We start from the raw sequence: 25,166 nt of genomic DNA, 5'->3' as shown, positions 1-25,166 counted from the left end.
TATTTTGAATGAAGAGCTAGCTTTGGCCTGGAATTAGAGATCAAGCCCCACTGTCAAACCATAATTGCTTTTCTCCTCTTAGAAAAGCAAACAGTCCTACACATTCCAATCGTCCCTTCAGCCATTTGATATGTTTTTGCATTTCCAATCTGGTTTTCCAGTGCTCCCTAAAATGAGAGGCACCTTAAAGCTTTAGAGTGTGTCTACTGTGGCTGGCTATCCCCTAAAGCTTCAGAGAGCCTGACTGGCTCGGCTCCAGCGCCAACTGGCAGCGAGAGCTTGGCTAAAAGCCTCATGCCCCTTGGGCTCAGGCTCCAGGTCTGTGAAATGGGGATGAGTAATGCTTGCATGGCCAAATTATTTGAGGTCCAAAGACTTGTGCATTTTCTGCTTCAAATGATCCTCCCCACAGCCCTTTGGGGTTGAGAGAGCATGGCTGGCCATTGCGCATTTCACAGACGGGGAAAGTCTGAGCTAGAGAGGTTATATGCCTGGCCCAGGGAGATCCCAGTTTGCAATCCCCAGACGAGAGGTGGTGGCTGGAACTAGGAGAGGACATGACACCCTCCAGGGAGGGAAGCAGAAGAGGGTGAGGAATGATGTGGAAGGAGGAGAGGAGAAAACCCATGGAGGTCCATCTCCAAGTTCAAGGTTCTTTCCATAGTGGCTCCTAACCCTCACTTGCTCGTCACTCGTCTGCCCTGATGCCCAGCGGTCTGGCTCAGCAGGGAGGACTACGGGGGGGTAGGCGGAGCCAAGGGCACCTGGAATCCCCAGGAGCTTTCAGGTAGGAGGATGACTGAGATTAGTACCTCTTGAAAAAGGATCCTCCAGGACCACCCACGAAGCAAAGGGATGCTCTCCTTGCATCTTCTATTTTGAGCTCCGGGAAGTGGCTGCTGTAGCTGCCACACGGGCCTGGACCCCTTATCTGGAAAGGGAGAATGATTTAAAAAAGAAATGTAGCAAAATGTTAACAATGACTCAGGGTGATGGGAACACAGGAGTTCGTCATACTGTTTTTGCAAGATTTGAAATTACTTCAAAACAAAAGTTAAAAAAAGACGATTATCAACACCCAGAAGCCTCCTCATGACCTCTTCCAACCACTAGCCTCTCAAGGGAAGCCACCCTCCTGGCACCTAACACCGAGACCAGGGTTTGTCTACTTGCATCATGCAGAAAGCATTCTTTGTAGGCGGCTTCTTTCATCAATGTGGTGTCTGTGAGATTCAACGACGCTGCTGCTTTCACCTTCGGTTCATTTGTCCTTGTTCCTACATCGTATTAAATTGTAAGAATTTATCATACGCGACTGGGACTTCTGGAATGACCAACGAATTCTGGAAACACTCCCCACCAAAGAACAAAGAAAAAACTGTGCAAGACAGTGAAAAAGAACCATTCAAAAACTGGAAATTGATCAAAATCATATGTAGTGGGCAGAGTCATGGCCCCCCCAAGAGATGCCTATGCCCTAGTCTCTGGAACCTGAGAAGAAGCCGTTCCATGCAAGGGGGGGGATTAAGGTCGCAAGTGGGATTAAGCTTGTTAATCAGACGGCCAGACAATAGAGATTATTCTGGGTGATCTGGGTGGGCCCGGTATAATCATCACCATCCCTTAACTGTGCACGAGGGAGGCAGGTTGAGAAAGGCTTGACTTCATGGCTGGCTTTGAAGATGGAAGGGGGCCTCGAGCCAAGGAGGCATAATGCAGGCAGCCTCTAGAAGCTGGAAAACACAAGAGAACATTCTCCTCTAGAGCCTGCAAAAGGAATGCCGCCCTCAGGACACCTTGATTTTAACGCAGTGGGACCCATTTTGGATTTCTGCCCCATGGAACTGTAAGACGATCAATTTTTATCATTTTCAGCCCTAAGTTTGTGATAAGGTGTTATAGCAGCAATAGAAAACTAGTAAAACACTCAAGAAATTGAGAAATGAAAACATAATATAATAAAAAATCATTAAAAAAAAAAAGTTGAGCTTGGAAAAAAAAAAAAAGAAATTGAGAAATGTTTACTCAAGAGAATCTTCTGGACCTGAACACGAAGAGCGTGAGTCTATAGTGTTCAGCCTGAGGTGGGAGCCATATTTCTCCTCCCCTCCGCTCCCTGGTGCAGACGGTCTATCAAAGCGGTGGGAAAGGGCTGCCTTCATTGCGGACCAAGTGCAGAAAATTCCAGCCCTGAGGCATCGCCAAAAAACAACAGTGATCTCAGTGTCACACGGAGAGGAGGCAAATCTGGAGGCAAGTACCCCGGCTAGTCTGAGGTCTCAGTCCTGGTTAGGAAAAGCAGCAGACCAACAGAATAGCCAGAAATGGAACGGGGAAGCCTGATAGCCAAAGCAGTCAGTTTTATCTTAAAAGGTGCAAAAGAATAAGGGGGGCTGGGTAGCTCAGTCAGGTAAGCATCTGACTCTTGATTTCAGCTCGGGTCTTAATCTTGGGGTCCTGGGTTCAAGGCCCACATTGGGCTCCATGCGCGGAGCTTACTTGAAAAAAAAAAGGGTACAACAGAAGAAACAGTGAACAATTCTCCTCCATCCCAGACCGGTTTCCTTCCCCAGAGGCAACCCCTGTCACCAGCTCCTCACACAGCCCCGCGGAGGATTTTCTGCTTCAAGCAGATGCATACAGCTCCTTCCCCCTCCGCTCCTAACGGGGCAGGCTTCCCTGCACACTGCTCTATTCCCTTCAGCCCCCCATTTTACAGTATAATTCCACGGCTTGCAAAAGTACATGGTTGTTTTGTTTTCAAAGATTTTACTTTGTGTGTATCATTTTTGTAATTTAAATTCAATTAATTAACATATAATGTATTACTAGTTTCAGAGGTAGAGGTCACTGATTCATCAGTCTTATATAACACCCAGTGCTCATTACATCACATGCCCTCCTTAATGCCCATCACCCAGTTACCCCCCACCCCTCTCCCCCTCCAGCAACCCTCAGTTTGTTTCCTAGAGTTGAGAGTCTCTTATAGTTTTTGTCTCCCTCTCTGAGTAATTTCTACACCCAACGCGGGGCTCGGAACTCACAACTCCAAGATTAAGAGTCACACCGACTCAATCCGACTGAGCCAGCCAGGCGCCCCAAGAGTACATGGTTTGCAAGAGTACATGAATACCTGTAGAATCGGGTCATTTTACAGAAGGGGAAACTGAGGCCCAGAGACGTCTAGAACCCAGTCTTGCCTCCCATTCTGAAGCTCATTCTTCAAGTGAGAAGGCGAAATCAGCAGGGAAAAACTGTCCCTGCTGAGACATATTATGTAAAGCAAATCATTCATTGAGTGAAATAGAACAGATCGAGCTTTATTTGTTTGTTTTGGGAGCCTCTGGCTTCTCAGGAGGAGAGGAAATCAGACCTTTCCAGTACAAACGGGAAAACAGTATCCCCCTTCCCTAGGGGTCATCTGAGAGCCAGTGCCTGCCCCTGTCACAGATTGCTGCCTTCCAGCCCAAACTGGGGCCAAATCTGTGGAGCCCCTTTCAGCTCTGCCGCAACAGCTGTGTGGCATTGAGCAGGTTGCCTTCCCTCTCTGGGCTTTCAGGCCAGTCTTCTCCAAGGAGCTCCTCTCTAAGCCTCACCAGTTGGAGTTTGCTGCTCCCTCTTCAGGGTTCCCACGCACATGATTTACCCACTTCCCGTCTCTTAAATGATCTTTAATTAACTGAGCACTTAGAATGTTCTGGGTCTATGCCAAGAATTCCTCACGTGCTGGTCTCAGAACAATACCAAGAGGAAGGGAGAATCAGAACACACTTGATAAATAAAGAAACTGAGTTTTCAAGAGGTCAAAGAACTTCTCTTATGTCACATAGCTAGTTAGCGTTAGGGACAGAAATCATACCAGGCCAGCTCTGCCAACTGCAGAATCCCTAAGGTGACCTACCACTCCCTTGGGCCTTGATATTAAAGTGTAAGCTTAGACGACTTCACATCCCCTCCCCCCCGGACAAAAAGGGCGAGCCCAGAGAGGGAAAGCAGATTGCCCAAAGACACACAGCCACCGGGGCAGAGCTAAAAGTGGAACATTTCCTTAGGCCTTTTGGATATTTATCATGTGCTGGATGGTGGGGACATGGAGATGAATAGAACACCTCCTGTTTGGGGCACCTGGGTGGCTTAGTCAGTTGGGCATCTGATTTCTGAATCTGCTTGGGTCATGATCACAGGATCATGAGATCGAGCCCCGTGTGGGGCTCCATGCTCAGTGCGAAGTCTGCTTGAGATGCCCTCTCTCCCTCTCCCTCTGTCCTCCCCCCTACTCACACTCTCAGTCTTCTCTCAAGTAAAATCATAAAAAAAAAAAAAAAAACAAAAAACAGAACACCTGTTTGCTTCCAAGTTGCTCACAGATCTCATCTACGCAGTGGTTGAGACCAGGTTTTGAGCAGTAGCTACGGGCCAGGCATTGTGTGGCTTATACGTGTGTTCTCCACAGCGACCCAGGAGGAAAGGCACTCTTGTCCCACTTTACAGATGGGGAAACTGAGGCTTGGAGAGGGGAAGGAATGGCAGCCCTGAAGCTGGAGCCCTGGCCTGACCAACCTATTGTCCTAACCATCCTGCTGCCCTGCTTCCCTGGCTTGGGGTGGGGGCAGTATATAATACTTCATAACAATTATTATCTTTTTAAAGATGTATCTATTTTAGAGATAGAAAGAGTGCATGAGCAGGGGGAGGGGCAGAGGGAGAGGCTCAAGCAGACTCCCCACTGAGCGAGGAGCACAACCCGGGGCTCAGTCTCACAACCCTCAGATCACGACCTGAGCCGAAACCGAGAGTCAGATCCCCAACCATCTGAGCCACCCAGGCGCCCCTCCTTCATAACAATTACTGTTATCAATGGGGTGCTGTTACTAGATGACCCCCCCCCCCAAGCCTGGGCAAGAAGAGTAGAGTTTGGACAGAGGGCTCAGGATCTTTCCTGGCCTTTCATCACCCCAGGGAGAGCAGCCAAACTCCCTCCTCAGACAGGAAGGTGACTCAGACATTCCTCCAGGACATTCCAAGTACCTCTCGAAATCCCAGAATGTCAGGATTGGCCCAACCAGCAGCTCCCATCTCTCTCCCAGAGATGGCCTGTGGAGGGAGAGTCCCCAGGTGATTTCCCTGGCAGGGAGAGATGGGGCTTTCAGCAGCTGAGGAACAATTGGAGCAAAAGTTCACTCCTGGGAACCACGGAAATGGTTCTGAGGTGAGAGAAGAGGAGTGATTTATCCCAAGTCCCACAGATTTATCCAAAATCCCACAGGAGCCAGAAAGGCAGAGGCTGAGGCAAATGTCATCTGGGACACCGAACAGCTCTCGCATCGGTCTGCTGCTGCGTGCTTGAGGCTGGTGACAGCACGATGGACAAAGCCCAGGGCCTGCCTGGAAACGTTCAAGGCTCGCTGTGGAGTGACGTCATGACTGGGCAAAGCCAGCATGGTGTGTCCACGCCATGGTGGAAAGAAGTGGCAGCCTGGTGGCCTAGCGGAGGATGCCATGGAACCCTGCCTGGTGGGGGTAGGGGAGCCTACGAGGGGAAGCACTCAGATAGGTCTGGAAGGATGCATTTTGGGAGGTAGAGAAGGGACGAAGAGCATTCCAGTAGGAGAGAACAGCACGACCAAAAGCTCAGAGGTCCCAAGGACTGCAAGAGGCAGCAAAATACACGAGTCGAGAGCCCAGAGTTTGGAATCAAACTACTTAGGTTTGAATCCTGGCTCTGTCACTTACAGCTGTGGGCCTTGGCAAGCAACCTATCCCCTTGGTGACTGTTTCCTTCTCTTCAAAACAGGGAAAAGAAGAGTATCCACCTCAGAGGACTTTTGTGAAGATTAAATAAGTCCACCCACACAACAGAGAGCCGGGCAGAGTCATGACGTGCTACTACTCACGGCGAGAACGCCCGTGAAGCCCAGTGCTCTTTCCTCTGAGCTTGTCTCCATCTTGCTCTTTTGGGGCTTCACGACACCTTCCCCCACTCTTGCCCAGTGTTCAAGAGCTCCAAAAGGTGGCATGGAGGGGAGGAGATTCTGGAAATAGGGCTAGCGGAGCTTCTGGAAAATCCCAGCTGCAGGACTGGGATCCCACCTCAGGGGTTAGGACAAGACAGAGGAGAGTCTCTAAGAAGGTGGGAATATAGGAACGGATGGAGCAGAGAGACAGCCCCACCCTACCACAGGCAGTGGCCCTCTTGCCTAAGGGCTCCGGAAGACTCTTGCAGGACAGGTCAACTGGAGAAGGAGGTCACAGATTTATGGCCATCTGTAACACAGAAAGAATTTGCCTGGACCTCCCAGGCAGGGACATAGAATTCCCATAAACAACCGGGGTGGGGAAGAGTGGGCAAGGGCAGAGAGGCAGCGGGGCTCCCTTGAGCAGCTCAGTCCACCCCCCCACCCCGGTCTGGGGAAGGCAGGGAGGTCTCCAGTTGCCCGCCCACCTTGACCAGCCTGGAGGTATGGAGCCAGAAAGAGGTGGCCGCCTGCCCTAGCTGCCTCAAGGGTCAGTGGAAAGAGCCCCATCTGAGCCGGTGGCTTTGAGGAACAGGATGTGCTCATGACTTCTGGGATGGGGTCATGTCATAAGGACACACAGGAAACAGTACTTAAGGAGATGGATGGACTGTCTCTAAGGATCCCGTTGGGGGGGGGGTCCCCTGCCCTCAGGAACGGGACCTCCTGCTCCCTGTGCCAGGTGATCTGCCATCTTGGTGACATAGCTTCTCTGGGTCTGGATCTTTTTCTGTGGCTGCTGCAGTCTCCCTAGCTCAGCCATGGCTCCCACCTCTTCACATTCCTCATGGCGCCTGGCCCCTCCTCACAGCTTTCCCTCAGGAGGCCTTGGCTTCCATGCTACTCTCTTCATGTCGAGCACAGTGGGGTTTGGGGAGAGAGGCTAACACCCCAACACACCCTTCAAGAAGAGTGCTTTCCCTACAATTATCTTCTCAACTGACTGATGATTTAATATCTAATTGATTTATTTATTGTAAGATAAATAAATACTAAATTTATTTTTGCCATGCTAGTCAGCTAGGGCTGCTATAACAACTGGGTGGTTTATCAACAACAAAAATTCATTTCTTGGGGCGCCTGGGTGGCACAGCGGTTAAGCGTCTGCCTTCGGCTCAGGGCGTGATCCCAGGGTTATGGGATCGAGCCCCACATCAGGCTCTTCCGCTATGAGCCTGCTTCTTCCTCTCCCACTCCCCCTGCTTGTGTTCCCTCTCTCTGTTGAATAAATAAATAAAATCTTTAAAAAAAAAAAAGAAATTCATTTCTCACAGCTCTGGAGGCTGGAAGTCTGAGATGGTGGTGCCAGCAGGGTCACCTTCTGGTGAGGGCCCTCTTCTGGGTTGTAGACTACCAGCTTCTAGTTGTATCTTCACATGGTGGAAAGAGGGAGTATGCCAGTTCTATGGCTTCTTCTTATAAGGGCATTAATCCCATTCATGAAGGCTGTTCCCTCTGGACTTAATTACTTCCCAGAGGCCCCACCTCCAACATCACACTAGAGATTAGATTTCAACACGCAAATTTTGGTGGTACACATTCAGTCTGTAACACATACGTATGGTATAACTGAGAAACAAACCTCTCCCCCTGTCCCCTGCCCCCCAGTTACCCTTCCCAGCAGTAACTACTCTTTCCAGTTTCTTCAACAATCATTTTTATGGTAATTTGCAGATTCGAGAGTTTTTGAGATGCTGATGAAAAGTCCCAAGGGGAAGTAGTAGGAAAGCAAGACCATGAAATGCCCAGAAAACATAAAAGGGAGAGTCTTTTCTGTGGGCTACCTTCCCTTCTAAACAATGGTGAAAGTCCCTATTCCTGCATCCCACCTGGACCTTTCTTCCTGGTGTGAGGACGTAGCTGGGATTCTGCTCTGTGGGTCTCAAAGTCTGATGACATAGGTTATCTTTCCACTCCAGAGCATGCCTGTAGGACTGAGTTCTCCAACCAGCCCATTACATTGGCCCCTGGCAGATCTGGGGTGGCTACCATTGGCTCTAGGTTTAAACCCTAGTCCCACCAGCTGAAGCGGTAGTAATAGGTTACCAGCTTCTAGTGTATCTTTCCAGAAAGATTAAATTTCTAAGCATATATGTACATATATGTAGCCCCAGTCTCCCCTTTTCCTATAAATAGGGTAATATATTAGATAAGCAATTTGGACTACTCCCACCACTTCTCTTTAACATGTAGTAGAGGTGGTAGCCAGTACAATAAGTTAAGAAAAAGAAATAAAAGACATTAGAATTATAAAGGAAAAAATAAAGTTCTCATTATTCATATGACATGACTGGGTACAGAGGACTTCCCCAAAATATCTACAGATGAGCTACTGAAATCAATAAATGAATTTAGCGGGGCACCTGGGTGGTGCAGTCGTTGGGCATCTGCCTTTGGCTCAGGGCGTGATCCCTGCATTCTGGGATCAAGTCTCACATCAGGCTCCTCCACTAGGAGCCTGCTTCTTCCTCTCCCACTCCCCCTACTTGTGTTCCCTCTCTCTCTGGCTGTCTCTCTCTGTCAAATAAATAGATAAAATCTTTAAAAAAAATAAATAAATGAATTTAGCATGGTTGCTGCATCCAACGTCAATATTCAAAAGTTAATTATATTTCTATAAACAAGTAACATACAAATAGATACTTGAGGGGCACCTGGGTAGCTCAGTTAAGCCTCTGCTTGGGATGGAGCCCTGAGTCCAGCTCCCTGCTCAATGAGGAGTCTGCTTATCCCTCTCCCTCTGCCCACCTCCCCGCTCATGCTCTCTCTCTCTCTCTCAAATAAATAAATAATCTTCTTAAAAAATAGATATTTGATTTTAAAAATGAAAACTAATAAATTGTAACTAATATTTTAAAATGTTATACAATACCATAGATAATTAAAAACCAAAAAATAAATCTAATAAAAGTTATACAAGACCTCAATGCTGAAAACCACTGAATGTTTTGGTGTTTTTTTTAAGATTGATTGATTGATGAGGGGGGGGGCAGAAGGAGAGACAGAATTTCTAGCAGTCTCTTCACTGAGCGTGGAACCCAACGCAGGGCTCAATCTCACTACCCTGAGATCATGGCCTGATCTGAAATCAAGAGTCAGACGCCCAACAGACTGAGCCACCCAGTTGCCCCCACCCGCCCCTACTGAATGTTTTTGAAAGTAGGAAAAGCTAAATGAATGGAGGAATATACCATGATCATGGACTGGAAGATTCAAAATTGTAAAGAAGTCTACTTCTGACTTCTTCACATTGGTCTATAGATTAATGCAATTCCAGTCAAAAATCACAAGATGGTTTTTATTACATAAAGACTCTAAAATTTACATGGAGAGGCAGAAGACCTAAAATGACCAAAGCAATTTGAGGAAGAAAAGCAAAGCTAGAGGACTACCTATCAGATTCAAGACTTACTATAAAATTGTTGTGCTTTAAAAAAAAAATCTATCTACCTATCTATCTATCTCAGTCGATTACCCAAATGGAAAAAAAAAAAGTGATCTCCTGCCTCAAACCATATGTAAAATCAATTTCAGATTGATTGTTGATCTAAATGTAAGAAGTAAAATAATAAATATTTTAGAAGAAAACAGGGAATATCTCCATGATCTTGAAGTAGGAGATGACCTCTTAATTGGGCTATTAAAAAGTACTAACCATAAAGCAAAAACACCCAATTAGTTAGACTACACTAAAACTAAAATTTGTGTTCCTCAGAAAACAGAAAAGTGAAAAGTCAAAACGTGGAAAGAAAAGCTCTTCTCTAAAATATAAAAGGAACTCTTATGCAAATCGACAAGAAAATGACAGACTACTTAAGGGGTAAAAAAAGGGCAGTAATGCTTGATCCAGAATTTCCCAAGGAGGATTTCCAAGTGGCTAAAAAAAACCAAATCAAGGCAAATTTGAAATCATGTTCAATTTTATTAGTCATCAGGGATGTGCAGATTAAAACCAGAATGAGGTACCTGCTACACACCCATCAAAATGACTGAGAAGAAAATGACAGGGGCGCCTGGGTGGCTCAGTCCTTAAGCGTCTGCCTTCAGCTCAGGGCGTGATCCCAGAGTCTGGGGATCGAGCCCCACGTCAGGCTCCTCCGCTGGGAGCCTGCTTCTCCCTCTCCCACTCCCCCTGCCTGTGTTCCCTCTCTCGCTGGCTGTCTCTCTCTCTGTCAAATAAATAAATAAAATCTTAAAATCTTAAAAAAAAAATGACAGACAATCCTAGTGCCAACAAGGATGTACAGCAATGAGAAACTTCATACACTGCTGATGGAGAGGTGAATTGGAGAAAACGCAGGAAAATTCCTTGGCAGTATTTACTGAAGGTGAATGTATGCAAACCCTGTGGTCCAGAATTCTACTGTTAGATATACTCCTAAAAGAAACGTGTACCTATGTCCACCAAGTAATGCCCACATTAGCAGAATTTATAATTGCTCCAAACAGGAAACTACCCAAATGTCTATCAGCACTAGAACGGACAAATAAAAATTGTATATTCTTTTGTTGCTGTTGTTGTTTCGTTTTGGGCCAAGTCTTTTTAAGTGTACAATGCAATGATTTTAAGTAAATGCACAAAGTTGTGCAACCATGACCACAATTACATTTTAGAACATTCCATTACCCTTTGAAAGAACCCTTACGCTCATTTGCCGTCACTTCCCTTTCTCGTTCCCCAACCCCAGACAACTACTAAACTAATTACTGTCTCTACAGAGTTAACTTTTTTGGGTAATTCATAGACATGGAATCATCCAATAGGTGGCCCTTTGTGTTTGGCTACTTTCACTTAGCACAGTGCTATGACACCCACCCGTGTTTTAGCATGCATCAATACTTCATGCCGTTTTGCAGCTGAAGTACAGTATTCCATTGTATGTGTATACTCCATTTTGTTCATTCATTCATGCATCTATGGACATTTGGGTTGTTTCCACTTTTTGGCTATTATGAATAATGCTGCTTTGAACATTTATATTTAAGTCTTTGGATAGACCTATGTTTTTATTTTTCTTTGGTAAATGTTCCTAGGGTTACATAGAAAATTTATGTCTAACTTCTTAAGAAACTTGCCAAACTTTTCCAAACAGGCTGTACCATTTGGCATTTCCACCACCAATTTATGAGGGTTCTAGGTTCATCCTTGCTAACACTTGTTATTATCTGTCTTTTTTTATTATGGTGATTCTTGTGGTATAAATTGGTATCTCAACATGGTTTATATTTCCCTAATGACTAAAGATGTTGAACACCTTCTATGCTTACTGGGTGTTCATATAGTTTCTTAGGGGACTATCTACTCAGTTATTTTGCCTATTTTTAAAAAGCTTTTACTTTTAAGTAATCTCTACACCCAGCATGGGGCTCAAACCCACAACTCCGAGATCAAGAGCTGCATTCTCGGGGCGCCTGGGTGGCACAGCGGTTAAGCGTCTGCCTTCGGCTCAGGGCGTGATCCCGGCGTTCTGGGATCGAGCCCCACGTCAGGCTCCTCTGCTGGGAGCCTGCTTCTTCCTCTCCCACTCCCCCTGCTTGTGTTCCCTCTCTCGCTGGCTGTCTCTGTCTCTGTCAAATAAATAAATAAAAATTAAAAAAAAAAAAAAGAGCTGCATTCTCCACCAACTGAGCCAGCCAGGCACCCCTATTTTTTTAATTGGATTATTTGTCTTCTTCTTTCTGAGTAGTAAGTGTTCCACAAAGTGTTCTAGATGTCTTTAAGTACATGCATAATTTATGAATATTCATGAATATTCATGAATAATCACTCCTAGTGATTAGATTTTCTTAATGGTGACTCATAAAGTTTTAAATTTGATAAAATCCAATTTATTAATTTTTTAATTTTATGGATTGTTCTTTTGCTGTCATATCTAAGAAACCTGTACCTAACCCAAGGTCCCAAAGATTTTCTCCTAAAGTTCTACAGTTTTAACTCTACATTTTGGCCTCTGATCCATTTGGGGTTAAATTTTGTGGCTCACGTGATACAGGAGGTCCGACATCATTCTTCTGTATGTGTGTATCCAGTTGTCCCAACACATTTGTTGAAAAGACTATTCTTTTTCCATTGAATTACTCCTTTGTTGAAAATCATTTGACCGTAAATGTACATGTTTATTTCCAGGCTCTCTCTTCTGTTCCATTGATCTATGTGTCTGTCCTTACTCAGTCCCAAACTTCTCTTTATTACTGTTAATTCATAGTAAGTTTTGAAATTGGGAAGTTATGCTCTCGAACTGTACTTTTTTTTCCAAGATTGTTTTCACTAATCTAGGCCCTTTGCCTTTTAATATGCATTTTAGAAACAGCTATTCAATTTCTTTAAAAAAAAAAAGATTTTCAATTTGATAAGGATTGAGTTAGATCTATAAGTCAAGTAGAAGGGAAATTCCCAATTGAAAATGAGTCTCCCAGGGGCACTTGGGTGGCTCAGGAGGGTAAGCTTTTGACTCTTGTTTCTGGCTCAGGTCATGATCTCAGGGCTGTGAGATGGAGCCCCCAGTTGGGCTCCGTGCTGGGCGTGGAGCCTGCTGCTTAAAATTCTCTCTCTCCCTCTGCCCCTCCCCCCCCCACAAAAAAAGAAAGAAAACGATTCTTCCAATCCAGAGACATGGAATGTCTCTGTATTTATTTAATCTCTTTAATTTCTCTTGGCAACAACTTATAATTATCACTGTACAAATCTTCTGTTTGTTAACTTTATTCCAAAGTATCTTATCTTTTTGATACTGCTCTGAATGGAACTGTTCTCCTCATTTTATTATTGGATTGTTCATGAGTAGTATATGGAAATATAGTTGACTGTTACATATTGATCTTCCACTCCGCCATCTTATAGCACTACTTTTGTTTCTAGTGGGGTTCCTAATGAGGGTTTTTTGTTTATTTGGTTGGGTTTTTTGTTTGTTTTTTGGACTTCCCTGAAAATTTTCTGTGTATAAAATCATGTCATGTACAAGTAGGGATAATTTACTTCTTCCTTCCCCAATCTGGATGCCTTTTATTTCTCTCTGTTGCTTAACTTCCTGGCTATAACCTCCAATTGAATGTTGAATAAAGGAGAGCAGAGCAGAAATCCTTGTCTCACTCTTGATCAGAGGGGGAATGCATCTAGTCTTTCGCCATTAAGTATTGTGTTCCATCTGGGTTTTTCATAGAGCCCCTTTATCAACTTGAGGAAGTTCCCTTCTATTGTTAGTTTGTTGAGTTGTTTTTGTTTTGTTTTTTTTTCTTTTTAATCAGGAAAGAGTATCAGAGTTTTTCAAATTCTTACATTATGGAAGTGCAGTGCCTGCTAAAATTTTCTAAAATATATATAATGTAAAAAATTTGTCAAGTATTGAAATTTAGCGTTTTGGTATTTTTAAAATGATATAACAGTGACTGAGGTTTTAATTTCCTTTTACCACACTGGGATTCAAAGAAGAAAACCCTCAAAAGGCAGGGATCTCTGGCCAGAGACTTCCCGATGTTTGCAGGAAGAGGAGTCAGGAACAAAAAGAAAAACATATATGGTTGGAAAATTCAATCCTTATTAAGCGAGCCACAAAAAGGAAAGTGAAAGCTCCCTCCCTGCCCAGAGGTAATCTCTGATAATAGCTTTTTGTGATTCATTGGTGGGGGGGGGGTGCTGGGTGACTAAAACAAAAACAATAATTAAAAGAAGAAAAAGAAAATAAGCATGTGAATAGTTTCCATTTCATTTAACCCCTTGCGTCTCTGTAGGACCTGTTCCAGCTGGTGACTGGCGCTGGTCTCAATTCGAATGCAAGCCAGAGGGCCTCCTGGAAGCTGCGTCCCTGTCCTCTGTAAGTTAGACACTGACATCCCCAGCTGGCTCCTGGGGAAAGGGAGGCCACCCAGAGCCTGTCCACCCCCACAGCCTGTCCGCTGGCAAAAAACTTCATGCCCTGGCATCTCCCCAGCCAGACTGAGAAAGGTGGTGAGGGTTTCCAGAGCACAAATGCCTTTTTTATGGTGAAAGTAATACATGCTCATGGTTAGAAATTCCAAGAACACAGAATGGGAACTCCTTTCTCATCCTTTCTCCCCAGAGTGAACTGAGGTACCCAGTTTCTTGGCATTCTCCCAGAGTTGTCTGTCAGTCAACCCTGGGAGGCAGTAAGGGTAATGATCCCACCCTGTAGATGAGGAAACCGAAGTTTGAAAAGAAGCAGCTACTGAGGCCACACAGCTGAAAAGTGGCAAAGTTGGGATCTGAACTTGACTCTCCTGCCCTCAAGTCTACAAATTCCCACGAGTCTGTCAGAGGTGTAAGCCCTGGATGGCTCCATTCCCAAGTTTAGAGTGCTTCCTTGCCCCATCCCTTGTCCCGCACAGATGGGCAAATCCTCACGCTGGCATACAACATACAGCCACTAAGCCAGCCACACAAAACCGCCCCCCATACCCGCACTGGCCCAGCAAGGCGCCCTCACCCCCACAGACACACATCCCCCTCTACACCAGCATGCACACTCACGTACACGTAATCACACGTGTGAGATGTGCATAAACACACTCACACAGTCTCACTCCCAGAGACACACGCCTCGACACACCCGTAGACACAGACGCTGGTCCATCCCTGTCACCAGAGCCCCCCCCAGAGCGGCCACATCCCCGTGTTGGCCAAGCTGTCTGCAGAGGTCCTGCCTTCTTCTGCCCAATCGAATTCCGCTTGTCGTTTCCCAAGGCAGTTCTCGTGTCAGCGGATGCCACCCGTCCGCAGCCAGAGATGGGCACCCATACCATGCCCTTCCCCTTCTGGCCAAGATTTTATGGCTCCCGTTCTCACCCCACAGCCCTGGTGCCTCATGGAGCTTTGGTGAAGAACCTCACGGTTCCATGGCTCCTGCCTCCTGAGGTCTACGGGCACAGATATCTTGAAGGGGACCTCGGCTGAAAGATATAAATCTGAACCTGGGGGAAGAAGCCCAACCCTGGTGACCTTCGTTTTCTCCACCTACTGGCTTCACAGAATGTTTCTCAATCCCTCGCCTCAGTTTCCCCCAATAGTTCTCAGAGGATAGAAACCTGCACACTCAGTCTAATTGGAGGTTCCCTATAAACGTACCTCCTTAACACACCAGGGACATGGCAGAGACTTCATGGAAACACACACTCCTGCCCCCACCCCTATTTGGGGCCCCCAGGGCTGGCAGAGAATGGGCACTCAATCGGGGGACTGACTAAGTAGAGAAAGGAAACTTCTTCTCTTCCATAGGCAGATATTAGGAGAGAGTCACTTCCTCTAAAACGTCATCTCAGGGGTCAGAACACAGAGACTGAGGTCCTTAGTGGGGGTGCAGTAAATACCTGGCGGGAAAGACTGAATGTAGGATTCATCCATTCATTAGCTCAATTAATATTTCCAGGGGCATCTGGGTGGCTCAGTCAGTTTAGCATCTGCCTTAGGCTCAGGTCATGATCTCAGGGTCCTGGGATGGAGCCCTGCAGCAGGCTCCTTGCTCAGCGGGGAGCCCGCTTCTCCCTCCCCTCCCTGCTCATGCTCTCTCTCGCTACCTCTCTCTCTCTGTCTCATAAATAAATAAATAAATAAATAAATAAATAAATAACTATTTCCAGAGTGTCTACAAGGCACCCGGTGCTGGGGATCAGTGGGGGATGAAGAGCCCAGGCAGGCCCTACCCACGGCGACTGGAGGGTCTGATGGTAGCACATGTGGCCTGAGGTTCAGGCACACACGCATGCACACACACACACACACACACACACACACACACACACGTAAGCACACACCACATTGGGGTTCTGGTGGACTTCTGGCGCAGACGGAGAACCTGACCCGGCTGAGCTCAGCTTCTCCGGGGAGGGAGCGTCCAGTGGACAGCTGAGGGCCAGGTGAAGGCAACAATGCTGAGTCTTTTTCAGACCGTGTGACCTAGAAAACTATTGCATCAGCCTCGGCCTCATTGTTAGGAGGAGCTTGATAAACCAAGACACCTGCTCTCTACAGCTGCTGAAGCCTCTGGAGAACATGAGACGTGTCAGTAACACTCTTTTTTTTAGAGTGAAAAGTCATTTTCATGGCTTTTTTCTTTAGCATTGCAAAAGCAGTGAATTTGGGGAGCATGGCTCCCCCAGGAAGACTCTGGCTGGGGGATGGGGCACCCTGATTTTGTATGACTCAGTGATGACTCCTGGGACTCCAAGAGTTCACTGTCACCTGCCTAGGCCCCTGCTGGCCTATCCTTATCCTCTTTTGAGGTCCCTAGGACATGAGTATTTCCTCTAGAATCTGGATCCCAGCGGCCATAGGAAAGGAACTACAGGAAGCAGAAAAAAACAGTGTTTCTGTTTCCTAGATAAAATAGAAATTGGTACGCATAACAAAAGTTCAGAGGAAAACCCGCAGCTATTTGAAGATGAAAGAATTTCTGGAGGAAATGTGAAAGCTCTGACCAGCTCCACACTTGTGGGAAAAGCCTGCCGCTGCTGGGTCCTGTCCCCGCCCAGAGTCGGGGCTCCCCTCTCCCGCCTTGGAAGTCCCACTGTGATGCGCTTGGGGATCCAACATAGCCTGCATTTCTGGGTTCCAGCATTTTGGGGGCCAGAACGGACTCTGCACAGCTGGGGAGATGGTGGCACCAGCCCTGGGTCCTTGTGATGCTCACAGAAAATGTATGGTGGCTGAAGGGCAAGCGGAATATTTGTCCCTTGGTACTGCACCCTCCCCAAGAACTCCCCCCACCTCCAGCTTCCCTGGAAGAATCAACGGCCCATCTTAACCCTCAAGTCTCCCCTATGCCACCCTCGGTTCTCCTAGGACCCACCTTGTCTGAGTCCCACTCCCAGGCCTTTGCTCACGTGTTGCCCCTTACCTGGGATGCCCTCCTCTGAATCCCTGCAGATCAGAGCTGTCCTTCTTTGCCTACCTTCTCTTTGGCATCGTTGGAGTTTTCCCGGGGTGCTGCCTCGTTTCATTGGATCAGCTCTGATCTCTTGCTTCCCGATGTTTTGCTGATCAGCCAAGAGTCCAGCACTGTCTGGCAGAAAGATAACACGAGTCACATACGTAATTAAATTTTCGTAGGAGCAACACTGAAAAAGTAAATAGAAACAGTTGGAATCAATGCTAAGAATATCTTTAACGCAACATAGCCAAAATATGATCTCTTTGACATGTCATCAATATTATAAATTAATAATAATATAGTTTCCACTTATTGTCCTACTTTGTTTGAAATCCAGTATGTATATTACATTTACAACCCATCTCAATTCACTGTAGCCACATTTCAAATGCTCATTAGGCACCTTGTGACTTCCACGTTGGCCAGAAGAGATCTAGGCTGTATTCATCTTTGGGTTACATGTGGCATGAGTTTACATTACATTGTCTTACGTGAAAAGGGCTATTGGTTCCTGAGACTGAAAAGACAAGGCTTGGACGGCTTCAGGCACAGCTAGATGCAGGCTGGTACCAGAAGACTGGAGTGGGGAGGAGAGACCAGCGGTAGGAGGGGAACAGCCAGAGCAGGGGTTGGACTGAATCCAAAGGGGGCTCCCAAAGAGAACTGGAGGACCAGGTGGAACAGGAAAGCCATAATCGAGTCCCGGGGAAATGTTCAAAATATTTAAAGACTAGTATGGCACCTGCCAATGAGGACAGATGACAGCGTTTGTGCTGCAGCGGGCTGGGTGTTGGGGGACCGCGGGGAGTCAGGAGTGAGGAGGGACCACGGCGGTGGTGGACACGCAGGGCAGCCCTGCTAACCAACCAGCTAGTAGGGCAATAGCTCACTCCGCCACACGAATGTGGGCGTGGGGAGCATAGCAGGAGACTAGCCAGGGGTCTAACGCTCAGCCACTGCATCTCCCCTCCCCTCCGCTCTAGGCGCTCAGCCTGCCCGAGAGAAAGCCCTGGGCTGGAGGGGCCCTAAGCAGAATACAAAAGTCTTTCAGCTGGAAGAGGCAGAGCAGATGGGGCCTGTGAGGGGGCCTGGAGGTGCCTGAGCACCAGACGGGCACAAGGAGCTGATGGACCCGCGCACAGGGCTGCGCATGCGGGTCAGAGATGAGGAGGGGAACGCAAGGGGTCACGAGGGCCTCACCTGGGGAGGCTTCCTGAGCGCCACCCTTGAGGAACAGAAAACTGGCTTGAAGAGTCCGGGGAATTTACTCGTTCGTCCGTCCGTCCATCCATCCATCCATCCGTCCGTTCATCCGCTCATGCAGTACTTCTCTATCAAGCCCCTGCTGTATGACAGGGGCTGAGCTACCTGCTGGAAGTAACTGAACAAAATAGCCAAGGCTCCTGCCTTTACAGAGCACAGAGCCTAGGAGGAGAGAAGCATGATCCACAAATACGCCAGCCAATGAGCCCAGGGGCTTCGCATCTCCAAGAACGAGGCCAGAAACAGCGAACGGGAGATAAGGTGAGCGGCCACTTTCGCCAGAGTGCTGCGGCGGCCGAGACATCGGAGCTGACACGCGAGCGATAAAAGGAACCAGTCCTGCATGAGCTGGGGGGGGAAGCGGCTCCACAGAGGGAATACCAGGGCCAAGGCCCCAGGAGGGAACATGCTTTGTGGATCGGAGAAACAGAAAGACGGGGGGTCGGGGGCTGGAGGTGGGAGGTGAGGTTAGTGAGGTGAGCAAGGCTAGCTCTAATGGGGTGGTGGGTCCGGGTCTGCCGTGGTCGTGGGGATCACACTATGGACACTCCCCGCAAAGCCAGTTTGGCAGCTGAAAACTTGCCCCACAATACCTACCAGGGGCCAGAAACGGCACAGGGCTTTCTTTTTTCTAGGTGAGCACATAATTCTCTGCAGGCACGCTACCTGCTCGGCATGTATTAACTCTTTCATCTTCACAGCACCCTTTGAGGCAGATACTATTCCTAAATCCATTTTACAGGTAGGGGAACTGAGGAACGGAGGGACAGAGAAACTAAGTAACTCCCCTATGGTCACAGAGCTAGCGAACGGCGGTGGTTCCAGAACCCACATGCTGATGCATTCAGCCATGCTGCCTCAAGTTAAAATGGGCGCTGTGCCCCCTTCCTTACCAGCGTGCTGAGCTACAGGGTCCGCCCCATTCCTGGGGTTCTCTTTCTAGGGTGACCAGAAGCTTTGGGGGCATCATAAGTGGTCCAGAGAACTTGGAAGTGAGCTCCTGGCCTTTGGTCACAACCGTCCACATGATCCATTCAAAATCAGGAAACTGGACAGCTACCTCTGTCTATGCCAAGGCTGGGCCTGGGTGGACCGAGCCGTTCCCATCCCATCCCATCAGAGACCTGCTTCATCCACTTCACCCCTGGGCTCCCCGCTCAGGAGGCCGAGATGCCCAAACCAGAAGCTTGGCAGGGCTTTGCTGCTGGCGCCTCATGATTTCTGTCCCCCCACCTCTGCCAAGGAAACCAGAGCCTGAACACAAATACTTGGTCATGCTGCTTGGCCTGGTTTGCTGGGAAAAGCCTACCCTTTCTTTTAAGTCTCCTCCAAGAATAAAAACAGGAGTAAAAATAACATCACAAAGTCTTGCTGGCCGTTTGGCAACCTTCATTGGGATTTTTTTTGTTGTTGTTAAAAAAGACAATGTAAAGAAAGCACCGATCACAGTTCTAGGCCTTGAGTAGTACTCAGGAGGGGTACTGAGCCAGAAAAATCAGGCTTTCTCATCAGCTGGGCAAATCTGGGTAAGTTACTTGTCCTCTCTGACCCTCATTTTCCTTCTCTGTGAAATCGGAACAGTGACAACCTATGTTGTGGTACAGTTACAAACATCAAGGGAATGGGTGTAAAAAATGCATTCATCAAACTCAGCTTCCTGCCACTCTTTCCGCGGGCAGAGGAGGTGATGTGTGTCAAGGTCACAGGGATGCTAGGATCCCCTTTTCGGGCCCCTCGGCTGGCTGAGCACTGGCTAGCCAACTGGCCGCTGACCCCATGCACACTAATTGGGGCCAAGCACCAGAGGAGCCAGGCTGGGGCATCCCCAGGTGCTGGTGGACTTCCCAGGCTGAGCTCAGGGGAATTTCCTCTTTCAAGCTGGACAAAGGCTCATACTGGGGACTGGGTGAGGCCTGTCCCTCTAGGTCCACTGTTGATATCTAGGCTGCTGATAAGGGGAAAAATGAGAGAAACAGGATCTCTCCTTGCCCATTGATCTTGGGGGCCTGAAGCTGGAATGGGATCCTAAAAGCCTTCCTCCAGGCCAGGAGTCTGGAACCTGAAAATCGTCGAGGGAGGACAGCTGACCATCCACCCAAACCCAGAAGATAGGGCTCAGTGGAGTCCCAGCACTGATCCCCATCCAGCGAGCGCTTTCTCCCAGCCAAGCCAGGAGGACAGCAGGCGGAACAGAACAGGGCTGGCTTAGGCTCCAGGTCTGGCCTGCCTGTTTTCTCATCTCTAAAATGATGTGCATTCAGAAAGGTTGATGGTATAAGGCATGAGGGGAAGGCTCCAGAGGCTTCTGGAGGTTCCAGAGGACCTTGGCAAGTCACTCAGACCGTCTTGAGCCGTAACTTCCTGCAATGGGGCAGGAGGGGGGAGCTAGCAACACCTGTCTGATGCACTTGCCTTCAAGAGAAGTTGTGAGTATCTGGTAACCTGGCCCCTCTATGGCCTTAGTGACTTTCTGTCCCATCCCTGCGTCCCATCTCTCCACATCTGCACCCCAATACGTGCACGAGCCAGCCAGCAAGGCTGGTTCTTTTTACCACCAAAACACATCTCGAATCTTGAATTCAGCCACCCTTTGCAATCTTCACTTTCCTGGTCTAGCCACCTCATCTTCCATGGCCTTCTCCCTGGGCTCTGATTTTTCTCTTGGTCTCTCACATCCACCACCCAGCAGCAGCCAAAGGGATCATCTTCAAAGGCTAACTGGATCCAGTTAGGATCACTCCCCTGCTTAAAGCACTCCAGTGACACCATCGCACAGAGAAGAAAATCCAAATTCTCCTCCCTGGCATGCCAGCCATGTGACATGGACTTCAGCCTCCTCCATCCTTACCCCGGCCTCACGAGCTTGCTGCCCCTCCAACAGACCACACTCCTCCCTGTCTCAGGACCCTTGCATTGCCTACGCCTTCCATCTAGAATGCCACCAGCTTTGATTTTGCTTGTCTTTCCCTTTGAAACTCAGTGTCACCTCCTCCAAGAGGCCCTCACTTACCACCTTTCCTATGAGAGCTCCCAGTCATTCTTGATCATTGTTAAAGGAGTTTTTTTTAAGGTAAAATCATGATTCTCATAGAAATATAAAATGAACACAAGTCAAAGATTTCACAGAATTCATTAATTTCGAGAAACCAGTAAGATGTTACAACTGGTTCTAAGGAGTATTCAAAGATACATGTATGGGGTGCCTGGGTGGCTCAGTCAGCTGAGCCTCCAACTCTTGATTTCGGCTCAGGTCATGATCTCCCCGCCTAGGGCTCCACCCTGGAGGGGCGTCCGCTTGGGATTATCTCCCTCTCCCTCTGCCCCTTCTCCTCACTCTCTCTCTAATAAATAAATCTTTAAAGACACATGTATAGACACATGTATACTGGCAATCAGGAATGATGAAATGAATTTATAAGTAGATTGGAAGATGGTCAGTATCCAGGAGGCAATCATTAATTGCATTCCACCCCAACAAAATCCACTTGCAGCTCTATGGACAAGATTCATTTGCGTGTAGAAGTAATGAAAAGCCCTATGGAATCAGATGGCCAGAACTGGTGCCCCCACAGGATTGCTGGTTACCTTACAAGTTTCCTGACACATCCTCTGTCCTGCACTTATCAGCACCTGACCTTCTTTGCCATTTTGCCATTCACCTATGTCTTCTCTCTCGCCCTTCACCCCATGCTTGAACGTATCTTGAGGGCAGAAATTCTGTTTTGCAACAGCATCTAGAAGAGTGTCTGGCACATAGCAAGTGCTCCCTAATGTTTGTGGATGCCCGTTCCAGTGTCCAGGGCAATTTGTATTTAAGGAGAAGCTATAGAAGAGTTCCTTGTTGAACCCGAAGAAATAATTCTGACAGCCAATGAGGAGGGGGCATTTTTGGGAAGGAAAGGGGACGGAGAGGTTCAATACCTGTTAAATAACCAGGACCTCTACATACCCTAGAAGCCGCACCACCCCTTGGCATCCCAAGCCCTGAGGGTCCGAAAGGGACCTGAGCCAGGATTGGTAGGGAACGTTCTCTGGCTGAGGCTGCTCTGTGGTACCATCTCGGGTGAGTCAGAGGGCAATGAGGGGCAAATGTGACTCCACTACTCACAGTCTCTGGGTCTGTCCCCTGGACTCGAGGGTCGGCTCACAGAAGTCACCCTCAGTGACCTTTCAGACCCCCATTACACAGCCAGTCAAGGGCCCAGCCTCGCCAGAGCATCTGTCTCCTGTCCCCTCGCCTTCCTGCCCCCCTTTCTTTAGGCGCTGCGTCTTCAGGGCCTCGGGGGAGCCTGCGAACGGGGGTGTATGACATCCTGGGAGGGTGGAAGTGCCCTTTTCCCTCCCGGAAATCCCCTGGAGAAAGGCGCCCTCGAGACCCAGAAGTCTTCTGGTCCCTGGACCGAGCCTGGGGAGTGCGTCAGTCTGGGGTTATGGAGGGAGGGGGTGGAAGGTGCTGCGGGGGTCCGGATCTGCTTCCCACCGAGGCGGGGCGTGGGGTGAGGGGCGGTGGCTCGGAGGAAACGTGAATCACCACATGACACAATGCAGGAAGCGGGAGGCGAGGGGAAAGATTAGTCCACAGACATTCCCTGCGCGCCTACTGTGTGCCAAACCCGGTTTGGGCTCTAGGGACACAGTCAGGAACAGAGCGCGTATCCCGCTGTGCCGCTGCAGGACGCGGTGTAACCTCGAGCCTGAATAAATGGCTGTACCACACATATAAATGTGAAGTTGCAGTTTCGACACATGTTCGGAAGGTGAACGCGAGATGCGTGCGATTAGACCTTACGATATCCGGATTTCACCTGGTACGGGCGCCAGCAGACAGCTCTCAGCCAGTGCGGGAACGCGGGCTTGACTGCTTCGTGCGGGGAATGCACAGGAAGTGTGTGCAGAAATGCCCCGGTGCTGGCAGATACGCGAGTCTCAAAGCCGGCCTGAATCTTAAATGATCGCACGCATGCATAATGAGCGCTCCTCCGAGGCGCGAATGCCTGCGGGTCAAAATGAGCGTCCTCGATTCTCCAGCATGCTGCGCGCGCCCTCTGCCGCCACCTGAGTGCCTCGTTCCGCCAGCCCTCGTCCCATTTCGCCCCGCCCCTTCGAGCCGGCGCGCCTTTCTAGTTCTTCTCAACACCCGGCGCGAAATAAAGCCCGCCCCCGCGCCCTCCCAACCGCCGTTCGTTACGCATGCGCACACTAGAACTATTCCGAAGAGGTTTGCATGCAAACGGTAAAACGAGCAGTCAGGATGGCCGAGCGGTCTAAGGCGCTGCGTTCAGGTCGCAGTCTCCCCTGGAGGCGTGGGTTCGAATCCCACTCCTGACAGAATGCTTTTTGTTTTTCACCAACAGCTGTAGGGCAACTGGGTGATGGCTTCACACGTTCGGATAGTCTCCATTTAATCTCTTTACGAAACAAATATTTCCTTCTTAACGGGCATTTTCTTCCTAATGACATTTATTTGACTTTGGGCTGTAAAAAGAAAGCCCCTATCTGTACTGCAGATCCTTTTTTAGGGTAGTCAAACGTACACACTCCCCCTCTAAGGTTGCAGGAGGAAAGGGGCAAAAGTTAGGAGTTGTCAGAAGTGGGATTCGAACCCACGCCTCCAGGGGAGACTGCGACCTGAACGCAGCGCCTTAGACCGCTCGGCCATCCTGACTTCCTGGAAGGGTGATTGAAGGAGTCGCTATAGTTGCTATTTCCGTGCCACGTGGCTCGGAAACCAGCCAAGCAGCTGTGAGGTAAGCTGGCAGCTCCGGGTCTGGACTGGCGGTTTTAGGCGTCCACAGGTAAAAAAACTACCCGCGTTGCCGAGACTTACTGTTATCCTTCAACTGATTCAGTCTTTTTTCTACGTATGCATTAAATGGAAACTCTGTAGCCTGAGCAGAAATGAAAAAATCAGTTTCTCTTGCCATCAATCGAAAATACCCTAAAAATAAACACAATGGAAACGAATTATATTGCTAAATTCTAGCCACTCGCCAAGGCTTGGAACCTGAAGACGTGCTATTATTTTTAACGACTGCTATTCTCGGTGGCAAGGGTCGGGACTATTGCTGGGCCCCTGAGGGTGGTGGGGACGGGGGTTCAGACGATTATTTTTGGAAGGGAGGTGCTGTCTGATGGACTTTGCCATGAGCTCCTCGGGATTGGAAGCCGTGGGCAAAGGGAGCCCATTCCACACCTGTTTAACTGGAGCCGCATCCAGAGAAAGTTGGCTTTTATACCTTTTTGATAAACTGAACAGGGGAAACGCTGGAGGCTGTGAAACTTGGAGAAGAGACCATTTATCTGTCTACAAATGCCTGATGTGTACAAGGGATTGGGACTGTGTCCGTCTGTCCTTGCTCCAGGACCTGGGGTTTGAGGTGGGCGTGCAGTGGGTGGATAGTTACAGAGGAAGTTTTCCATTGAAAAAAGAGCTTGGGGAAAGAAAAGAAAGAGAGGAAGGAAGGAAGAGAGAAAGAAAGAAAGAGAAAGAAGGAAGGAAGGGAGGGAGGAAGGAAAGAAGGAAAAAAAGAAAAGAAAGAAGGAAGGAAGGAAAAGAAGGAAGAAAGAAAAACAGAGAGGGAGGGAGGGAGAGAGAGGAAAGGAAAGGAAAGGAAAGGAAAGGAGAAGAAAGGAAGGAAGGAAGGAAAGAAAGAAAGATCGATCGATCTTGGGGGCGCCTGGGTGGCTCAGTTGGTTAAGCCTCTGCCTTCTGCTCCAGTCATGATCCCGGGGTCCTGGGGTCCTCGGGGTCCTTGCTTGGCGGGGAGCCTGCTTCGCCCTCTGCCGGCTGCTCCCCCTGCTTGTGCTCTCTCTCCAGGTCAAATAAATACATAAAATCTTGAAAAGAAGGGAGGGAGGGAGGGAGGGAGGGAGGAAAGAAAGGAAAAAGGATAGGAAAGGGAAAAGAAAAAACTTGTTGGAAAGCAAACAAGATGCTGTGTAGACGGTGATATCCCCGTCACTGGAGGCATTAAAGACAAGGCTTGGATAGCCACTTGGTGGAAAATCC

At 48.3% G+C, this 25,166-nt stretch overlaps 2 non-coding genes across 2 annotated transcripts; one reads left to right on the top strand and one right to left on the bottom strand.

The window, feature by feature from the left end:
* The first annotated feature begins 23,402 nt into the window (after nucleotides 1–23,402).
* TRNAL-CAG (transfer RNA leucine (anticodon CAG)) lies at nucleotides 23,403–23,485 on the top strand. Its single transcript has one exon. It is a non-coding gene; the product is annotated as a tRNA-Leu (tRNA).
* Nucleotides 23,486–23,739: 254 nt separating this feature from the next.
* On the bottom strand, nucleotides 23,740–23,822 carry TRNAL-CAG (transfer RNA leucine (anticodon CAG)). The gene has a single exon. It is a non-coding gene; the product is annotated as a tRNA-Leu (tRNA).
* Between the last annotated feature and the right edge of the window lie 1,344 nt (nucleotides 23,823–25,166).

The sequence above is a fragment of the Ursus arctos genome, unplaced genomic scaffold, assembly GCF_023065955.2.
Source record: "Ursus arctos isolate Adak ecotype North America unplaced genomic scaffold, UrsArc2.0 scaffold_19, whole genome shotgun sequence".
In the NCBI taxonomy this organism is placed as follows: domain Eukaryota; kingdom Metazoa; phylum Chordata; class Mammalia; order Carnivora; family Ursidae; genus Ursus; species Ursus arctos.
Note: the sequence above shows the minus strand (reverse complement) of the source record. Positions and strands in the feature narration are given on the sequence as shown.